The sequence below is a fragment of the Aegilops tauschii genome, chromosome 2, assembly GCF_002575655.3.
Source record: "Aegilops tauschii subsp. strangulata cultivar AL8/78 chromosome 2, Aet v6.0, whole genome shotgun sequence".
Lineage (NCBI taxonomy): Eukaryota > Viridiplantae > Streptophyta > Magnoliopsida > Poales > Poaceae > Aegilops > Aegilops tauschii.
The window spans coordinates 410,010,817-410,021,356 of record NC_053036.3 but is presented as its reverse complement, the minus strand read 5'-3'; the positions used below and the strand labels follow the sequence as shown (position 1 = coordinate 410,021,356).

At 40.2% G+C, this 10,540-nt stretch overlaps 1 long non-coding RNA gene across 1 annotated transcript; it reads left to right on the top strand.

The window, feature by feature from the left end:
* The first annotated feature begins 7,649 nt into the window (after positions 1–7,649).
* LOC120973500 (uncharacterized) lies at positions 7,650–10,314 on the top strand. Its single transcript, XR_005768471.3, has 2 exons — positions 7,650–8,212; positions 9,305–10,314. It is a non-coding gene; the product is annotated as an uncharacterized lncRNA (long non-coding RNA).
* Positions 10,315–10,540: the final 226 nt, after the last annotated feature.

Genomic DNA, 10,540 nt, shown 5'->3' with positions numbered 1-10,540 from the left:
GTTTGATGATTTTTCTGAAATGCATGAACCTTTTTTAATTCACAATCATTATCACGAAGACAATATCAATATGTCAACAATTGTGTCGTAGATAAGTTGGTTGTTGTGGTGAGTCTTATACCAGTAGACCAAGGTTCGAGTCCTTGCCACAGCATAATTTTTTTTGTCGGCCTTGAACGGACTAAACGTACGAAAAACAATAGTTGGACGAAAAAAGTGGAGAAACAATCGGTCCTTTAATATTAGGTAGAGATATGGTTTATTTGGTGGAAGATTATATGTTCAGATCCATTATGCTATTTAATACCCCTCTGATCTTGAGCATGATTATCATTTGTGAGTAGTTGCTTTTGTTCTTGAGGTCACGGGAGAAGTCGTGTTGCAAGTAATCATGTGAACTTGATATGTGTTCGATATTTTGATGAATGGTGTCATGTGAACGTCGACTACATGGCACTTCACCATCTTTGGGCCTAAGGGAATGCATTGTGGAGTAGTTATTAGATGATGGGTTGCTAGAGTGATAGAAGCTTAAACCCTAGTTTATGCGCTACTTCGTAAGGGACCGATTTGGATCCAAATGTTTAATGCTATGTTAGATTTTATCTTAATAATTTTCTCTAGTTGCGGATGCTTGCGAGGGGGTCAATCATAAGTGAGAGGTTTGCTCAAGTAAGAACAGCTCCCAATCACCGATCCACCCACATATCAAATTATCAAAGTAGCGAACGCAAAATCAAACCAACATGATAAAAGTGACTAGATGAAATTCCCATGTGCCCTCAAGAACGCTTTGCTTATTATAAGAGACCGTTTTGGCCTGTCATTTGCCACAAAAGGATTGGGCTACCTTGCTGCACTTTATTTACCGTTATCGTTTCTTCCTTGTTACAAATTATCTTGCTATCAAACTACCTGTTACCGACTATTTTAGTGCTTGTAGAAATTACCTTACTGAAAACCACTTGTCATTTTCTTTTGCTCCTCATTGGGTTCGACACTCTTACTTATCGAAAGGACTATGATTGATCCCCTATACTTGTGGGTCGTTAGGGTGTGGGTAACATCTTTCCCATCACCGGTATGTCGACCAAGGGGACAAGTATAACATACAAATGACAGATGTTTGAACCACCCGTTAGTGGTTGATTCCTCTAAAAATGCATCAAGTTTTCTCGGATTTTTCCCTTGCACACATTTGGCATATGCGTGTTCTTGTTCTCCTTTGGTCATATTATTTCCAAAATCATAGAAACATTGGTTGTTAAATATGATTGCAAGTTTTTAGGTAATTTATGGAAACCAACACCACAATAGCATGAAGGTAGTGAAGTTTAAGAATTTTATTTCAAAGATGGAGTTAAGGACCTATCCAAACTCCTAACCAGGCACTAGTTCAATTGCACTTGACCATATTACCCAATCTCACCTTCATCGCTTCAACCACAACAAAATTTGTGAAGGAAGGTAAATCATTCGACGAACACAACCACCACAAAACTTGGAGAGAAGAGAGATGAGATCTAGAGGGAGTTGCTTCACTTAGATCTATCCTGGGTCCCTCAATATATGTGGATCCACCAGCCAATAATCATAGAACTACACCATGATAGAGGGAGAAAGAGAGATCCACATTTGTGAGATAGAGGTTTGAGTTCTGCATTCCATCAATACTAGGGAAAACCTTATACACAGAACTTTACAGTAGCACGTGTTAAAAAAGCACGCTAGTGCTAAGTAGCAGTAGCGCGTTGGCGTAAACCGCGCTACAGATACGATTGTAGCAGTAGCGCGCCTGAAGATAAAAGCGCTACTACTAAAATTCCCACTGCTAAGCCGATAGGCTACACATAGTAGTAGCGATCTACTGCGAACAGCACTACTGCTAGTTGGTTTGTAGCAGCGCGTTTACGAAGAAAGGCGCTACTACTAAAGGAAATAAAATTAAATGGAAAGCAAATAGAAAAGTAAATGAAAATGAAAGAAATAGAAAAAGGAGAAAGGAAAAGAATAAAATGTAAATAAAAATAAATGAAAAAAGGGGGAAAAAGAGAAAGGAATAGCAGTAGCGCATATAAGGAAACGCGTTATAGCTATTTTAGTAGTAGCGCACTTCCTGGAATGCGCTACTGCTACTTTTGATTTAACCACGCGGTTTGTTCCTCCCCGGCCACTTCCCCCAAATCCAAACTCCTCCTGCCGTCAGCCCATCGGCCGCTGCGCGCTCTCCCGTCACTCTCCGCACACCCTCGATGCCGCCCCCGACCCCGGATTCGACGCCGCCCCCGACCCCGACCTCAACGTCGCCCTCCGACGCGCGCCCGAGCCCCGACCTCGATGCCGCCTGCCCCTCCCTCGCCGCAGGCACCCGAGGTGAGCACGCCTGCTCCTCCCCCTCCCCTACCTCTGCCTAGGGTTCTTCAAATTTTAGTTGCATCAAATTAGTTAGGGTTCATCTATGGGTGGAAACGAATCAGATGCGGATGTTATCGGATACGGATGCGGCTCGGATGTTTTCTTAGATGATGAATAAACACTATTGTAATGCATAATAAAACGAGTAAAATTTAACCACTTATTTCACTTTTAAGTTGGATAATTGGAATATTCGCTACCACTTTCCACCCCTAGGTTCATCAAATTAGATGGTAATTAGGGCAGTAGTTCCTAGGTACTAATTAGTTAGTAAGAACTAGGTACTAATTAGGTACTAGTTTGTTTTTATTTATAATAAGTTTATTTTTAGTAAGAACTAGTTGAATTAATAGAACTAGTTGAACATGTCACATTTGTAGTTATTTTTTTAGTTAAAGCAATTATTCCCGCATCGACGTCGATGATGCCTATCCCGCATCCTCGTCGTCGTTGACTCGGCGGAGGACACCTGCTTGACTAGATGGGCCATGTCCGGGACTGGGCTCCGCCGGGCTGGTACTGGGAGGCGCTACCTACCGGGGGCGCAGCTTGGTGAGGAGTCAGCCCGTCGTTGACCCGAACCTTCTTTGGTGGCGTTCGTGTGGGCCAGTGACGGTCCAGAGACTCGAGGACCCCGCGGAGGTGGTACGTCACCGTGTCAGGGAGGAGGACGCGCACGTCCGTCACTACTTGTTTGCGTTGGAGCACAGGTTCTCCAATACCTGGCAGGTTCTCCAGGGATCTCACTGGAGCTATGATCCTGTGATGGTTCCTTCTCTTTGGGTGTACACCGCACGCGCCAATACCCGTCGTGCGCTAGGGTTTTAGTTGTATTAGTGATGTTATATGTATGATACTATTCGGGATGTATTAGTGATAATATTCGACGATGTACGGACGCATGAGATGATTTACTTTTGCTTATTCAATGCTCACTAATTTGAATACTTATTTATTTTATGATTTGATTTTGCTAATGCTCATGTCAATATGAGTCCTATAAGATATTTTGAAATGTATATCTTGTGTTGCTCAAATAGGATATGTGCTTGCCCAAGTGGCCGGTCATGTTTGCAGGTTATACCTCCGAGTGGCCTATGTTTTGCCGGACTGTTGATTCATTTCCGTTCCAGCAAATTTCAGGCGCTCGATATGTCCTATTTTAGCAAAGGTCATGCCGGATTTTTCTGTGAATTTTCGCATGACTTGTGCCAGAATATGTAGGAAATATCGAGTGCCCCGGATTTGTGTGTTGAGTATCCTGGTAGTTGCCTTCGATCGATTTTCAATTAATGTTTCAACTATGAACATAGGAAATGTTTGACGACGAAAAAGGATTTCGGTATTTGCAAATACTGCGAAGACGGGCGCGGCCTGTGCGACAGAATCTTCCAAGATGATGATAGGCGCTTCAGCATCAAGCTGCACGAGAACTTCGAAGTGGATACAATAAGTCACAACAACAAGTCTTTTTTCATAATTAAGCATGACATCTGCTTCATTTGCTTCAACTTATAATTTAAATCTTTTACTATTCTACTAGTGTATCCCCTGCCATGCAAGAGTTTTTGTCTTGGATAAGATAGGTTTCAGTCCTATGAAAACTACTATGGAGGTAAATAGAGTTTACTTGAAGACCGAGCATGGTTATACTTTCCACGCAAAATTATACAACGCAGACACCTACACCTATTTAGAATGCAAAACTTGGCAAGCACTATGCAAGGCTTATGCATTTGAGCCTGATATGTTTATCACCTTTGATATTCGTCCCAAAGATGATATTGAAGGTAATGGAGACATCTGGGTCGATGTGCAGACGCCTCCAGTTATACCATTATGTGAGTTTCTCAACCATATTTATGTCTTCGATATTGTTTATTCAAAAATAGTTGATAACTAATTTCTATTGACAACTTATTTCCATTCAAGCAAACATGTCTGGCGCTTGGTAGACATGACCGTCCACTGTCCCGGGGCTGAACTAAACTGCGAGGAGATAGGTCATTATGTTTCATGGCTTGAGGATCTTCATACTGTCAAGACAAATTATTTTTCCGGACTTAAAAATCTTAGTACTCAAAACGTGCGACCAATAGTGTTCGTACTGAACTACGGTAACATCTATTTAGGAAAGATGGTAAGATTTTTACTATTTGTCCTCAGTGCATCTTTTGCATACATTATTTTTTAAGCTAAACTTCATTGCTAAGTATGTTACTATACGATGTTCTTCAACAGGGACTCCCAATGAATGTTGTGCCTCATTGGATCGAGATCAAAGGTCGCATGAGAATTATTAGCTTACGGCCAAGATATACTACAATGCACTTTAGTGCATTCATGATTTCTAATAGCGAGGAATGCTTAATAGTGAAAAACTGGAGCAAAATTGTGAACGATCGAATAGAAGTACTAGGGGGCGGCAATCAGAAGCGCAGCCCACGATTAGGAGACAGGTTCATCTGCATGCTCCAACTTGATGAAGCAGGAGTGCTACACATGTTTTATGTTATTTTCCCTGAGAGAGAGCAGCAGGAGTGATTAGCTAGCTAGAAATGAGTTATGATGATTAAATAGCTAGTGTTGGTGGTAATGACTATGATGATTATTATTAGCTAGTGTTGGTGGTGATTAGATAGCTACCGCAGCTAGTGATGGCGCTGATTAGCTAGCTAGAATGAGTTTGAAGATGATGATGTGTGCTACACTATGACTATGATGATTAAATAGCTACTGTTGGTGGTAATGACTATGATGATGATTAAATAGCTTGTGTTGGCGGATTAGATTCAAGTGGAGGCAACATGTGGTGCACATCGAAAGTACTACTAGTCCAAACTAGATCAAGTTTGGATTAGTACTATACTTTTGACATGCACCACATGTTGCCTCCACTTGAACCTAATCCACCTTCATTTGACACACTGTTATGGACATATTGATATAACATCCTCATAATTGATATTGTACCAAAATTTGTATAACGGCGTATAAATACACCAAAAATTAAAAAATAAGAAAAAGAATACTAGTAGCGATGTAGAGTAAACACGCTACTACTAGCTATATTAGCAGTAGCGCGGTAGTGAACAAACGCCGCGGCTATATGTCTTAGCAGTAGCGCTTGTCGCACGCGCTACTGCTAAGGAATAGTTGTAGCGCCTTACTAGTAGCGCGGTGCCCGCGCTACTAGTGGGCATTAAACCCGCGCTACTACTAGTGTTTTCCCTAGTAGTGCATACTCTGTCCCCTATATCAAGAATCGGTCAATCATCCATTCGGTAGTGACTATTTATGATATAATAGAGATGAATTCCTTTTCTTGATCATTGTCGTTGACTATGATCCCTCTCTAGTGAGCACATAGTCCCCCTCGGGAGTGGGATATGTAGGGCATTAATAAAATATGATTTTTCATAATGCTTATTTGACATTTATGTGATTAATTTGAAATTTAGTTGTGCAGTTGTTTACCTATGGCGTACGAATTGCTTGTTGTCTAATTTAAAGGCAAAGGTGATATGATCTAAATGCTAACATGGCTAAGCACATATTGCCAAGCAATTACACTACCTTCATGTATTAGGTATTGGTATCAAAGAGAGTCAAAGGTGACAGGAGCAAAATGCAAAGCAACATCGCTTAAGGCGTTGGTCCAGTCTCTTTATCTTAATTACCCTATTTATACTAATGTGGAGGAGTACAATAGTGTTTCAAAACCGAGTAGGGGGATGATGACCCACAAGTCTAGGGAATTGCAATTGTCTTTGATGGGAAGTAATAACCTAATTTATTGATTCGACACAAGAGCTCATCTTCTCAAAATATCATAGGCTTGTATTCCATATATAGGTAGTCCTTCAGAACATTCACCAGCGCGACACACCAGCCTCTGGACAATGCCACCCAAGGATGGTAGTGGGGCAAATGAGGTGGGCTTCTTCCCGATGGCGCCCAAGGCAAAAGTGCATCGGTGCGGGAGTCGGCTAGTTGACGCAGATGCCATGTCGTGTGCATGCGCGCACCTTGTACACATCCACACCCGCCTATCTAATGCTACCGCCTTGGACATGACTCCTGGACAATTTCATATGTCTAGGTTATCAATGAGAACTTTCATTGAAAAATGAAAATTGTCACGATAATTAGCGCATCTATCTGTATTTGGACATCTAGCGGGAGGTACATGGTTAACATTATTTTAATATAGGTTTTACTGTCTATGTTTTTTCTTACACATTATACATTTGTTTGTATATATTAGGAACATTTCTTTATACATGTTTAACATTTTTTGAATAAATAATTGCATTTTTTTTGAAATAAATGTTTGATGTCTACTTTTTTTCAACACATGTCTACATTTTGTAATACACATTGTACATACTTTTATATATGTTTAACATTTTTATAATATATGATTAACATCTTTTCATATATATGTTTTGATGTCTAGTTTACTCTACATATTGTACATCTTTTGCGTACATATGAAATATTGATTACACAGGTTATTATTTTTTAAAAATACATGGTTGAAATTTCGTGAAATATATATTTTGATGTCCCTTTTTTTCATACATATTGTAAAATTTTCATATACATGTGAAACATATTTATGTATGTTTAACATTATTTTAATTGATGATTAACATTTTCTTCAAATACATGTTTTGATCACTATTTTTTCATACACACTGTACATTTTTCTTATACATCAAAAATATTTTTTATACATGTTTAACATTTTTTAAATACATGATTTAATTATTCTTAAAGTGTGATGAATACTTTACAACCTAAATAGGAAAAAGAAAATTGAAAAAAAAACATAAGAGAAAAAATAGAAACAGAAAGTACAAACAAAAAAATATAAATATGTGAGACGTCATACTTTCGAATGGGCCGGCCCACAAAACTGCTGCCTGCAGCGAGGCGAGCTTCCGCGGACCTCAATAATAAATGAACTTGTGCATCTCCACTAAAGACAGTAGCTTGGCATGATGGTATTGCTCGTTTGACTCTATGACGAAAAAAGTGAAGAAATGCTCCTCCTTTTAATATTAGGTAAAGATAAAAATATATATAGAAAGTCTATTTAAAACCCAGGATGAAGAATAAGTTATTTTCCACCCCGGTCGCACGACCCAGCCAGCCGGCACGCAACTTCTGCATCGCACCCGCCCGCACCGCTCTCTCCAGCGGTCCAGCCCAGGTAATTTATTCCCTACCAATTGTTTTTTTACGGTGGGCTTTAGCAATTTAGGAGCGGACCCCACTCCCCGCAATTTCTGAAACTAGTGGGAGCGGAAGCGGCGAGCGGTTCGGAGGTGAGCGGCGGTAGGTTTCGGCGGCGATCCGACGGCAGCTGCGGGTGGATTTGGGTGTGTGCGACTCTGGGGGTGTCCCCTTTGGCTGGCTGCAGCGTCGAGGCGAGCAGCGTTTCGAGAGGCCTCGTCGGCCGGCGGCAGTGCCACGACCCGCCTCCACCCTCCGCTCCCTTCGTTGCGCCGGCGATGGCCCGGCTTGCTTTTCTATTCCCCGCCCCCGAGCTCCTTCCATATCCTGTCATCATCACACCGGCGACGGAACCCATCCTTCTTCCTTTTTTGTTGCGCACAGCAGCAGGAGGTCTCTGCGACGGTCGCGGCCCCCTTCCTACGACCAGCGAAAGCAGACCCCGCGTAAGATGCGCCGTGCGCGGTTGCAGCAGCAACATCTATTCCACGCCCCTACTTCAACCAGCTGGACGAGGCTCCATGGCCTTCGTGTCCAGCTTCTACTCTCTGGACAGGTTTATCTTTTCCTCTTTCCTTATCTCCCTCTGTTGTACTCCGTATGTGTGTGCATGCGTGCGTCTGTGTTCTTCTTATTAGTCACTACTGGTGTTCAGATTAATTGGCATGTTATGTAGGACGAGTATTGTGCAGGATGCCCCATTAGTAAAGTATACAAACCTGGAGTCAATTTACATATTATCATCTGACCATCTGAGATATTTCCTTTGTCCTTTGTATAAGTTTATTCCCAATTAGGAATCAGCTACTATACCACAGTAGCATTTATCTCATTCTGAATCTGAAACGTATTTTAGAAACCCCCCACTAGTAAGTATAATGTATAAAGACCAGAGGTCAATTTACATCTTATCTGACCATCTTAGATATTTCCTTATTAGTTAGGTTTATGATTTTGCTTTATCCTGTGTATAAGTTTATTCCCAATTAGGAATCAGGTACTGTACCACAGTTGCATTTATCTCATTCTGAATCTGGAATGTATTTTAGAAATCCCATATTAATCATTTAATTTATGACATAATTGGAGAATCATCGAACAAAATTCGTTGATTTGATGGTTGCAAACCTAGATGTTTCCATTTTTCAAATGCCATGTAATGTTTCTCATAGGCTCGGCATATACATGTTGGCCTAAATCTGCATTTGTGCTTGGCTGTCTGTCTAAATCCAATTTCTTCCTTTATTTTTGTTGGTTCAATGGTGCATTACTCTCAGAACTTAGGTGTACTGTTGTTAGCTGAATTTAATCATAGAATGATCTTCTTTCCATGTCATGCAAAAACAGCAACCTTCTCTTCTTTATATTGTTATTTAAAATATGTTATAGGTATACTGTTGTTAGCTAATGCCAGTACAATTTAGTGATTACTATTTAGTTGCCTTTGAGAGCCTGCGAGTTTATAACTAAAGATACTGGAGCACCAAACTTATGAAGGCTAATTGGCTAATTAATCAAAAGGAAAGAAGAAATGAATAATATTTTCTTTGTAAAATATTGCAGCATGCATCATTATGCTTTTGTTTTTTTATCAATATATGTTCCATGGCTTTATGGCAGATTTGAAAGTGATATGCTTGCCTTTTAGGGTGTTACTATGGTAGAGAAAAGGAGAGCTGAGATCAAGGTGCCATTTTGAAGCGATGCAAACCTTGCATGTATGCGCAATTTCAGGTCACAATACTTTGATAGTGAGGTAAAGCTACCTGTCGCCAACTTTTTGTGTTCAGATCTGAGAGAAATAACCAAGAGAAAGGAAGAAGGCAAGGTATGTGCCCACTAAACTCCTAAGGAGGTAGGGCTGTTGTTGGGAGCATTAGGCCACAGAAGCAATGTCCATATTTATGCTGCTTGTAGCGAGGCGAAGAAGACACGTTACAAGCCCTCAAAGCGCTCTTTCCATATTTCCATACAAAAGGATCATTGTCAAGCAAAGATGAGTTGACTCAATTTTTGGCACATTCATTCTCATGACTTCAATTGATTTGATTATCTGCGGTGGAATTGATTATGACAATAATGGCAACATGGTCAGGATACTTGCTATGCTCTGCTGCTTCTGTTGTTTCGTTGCACATCCTTGTTAGCTATATCTCTTAGTTCATTGTGAATTGTAACACTACTTTTCTCATGAGATATATTGGTCACAATAAAATTTTAAATAACTCTACACCTTATTTATAAATTCTCATCGCAGGTGCGAGTAGTCCAGAAAGGATCTATTTGAGATTGCATGGAAGTCATGCCAGAAAGAACTGAATTCTATGCCAACCCTGCTGTATGTGTATGTGAAACGACTAAAGATGACCCCTCTGCTGCAGGAGCGAAGAATTCCGAAGATGATCCCACCAGGACAGAAGAGGTGATTGATATTGGGGCTGCCGATGATTCTTTTGTCAGATGGAAGGTTTCTGAGCTAGAGGAGATCCTGATTAGTTGAGTTATTTTGCAGCTCAAAGAAATTAGTTAAGTTATTTGCATACCAGTGGTGTATGTTGTATACTAAAAATTCAGAGAATTTCCGATTTTATTTGGATGGATTTTGGTGTATGCAAGAACTTTACTTCTTAACATAGCGTACCGCATCTTATTTTGGCCTGCACTGTGTTTCACTGAATTTTTGTTGGAATCCGAGAATTTCAGAGGGTTTTTTCTCCTTTTTGTTTCCAGATTGCACACTTTAATTGTATTTTAGACTCCATACGCCACATTCGAGATTTGACCTTCAAAGTTTCATATTACACAATATTTCACATTATATTTTGAAAGGAATCAGAAAAACAATCACATATTTGAATTCTTTATAATAATCAATCAAGTATTA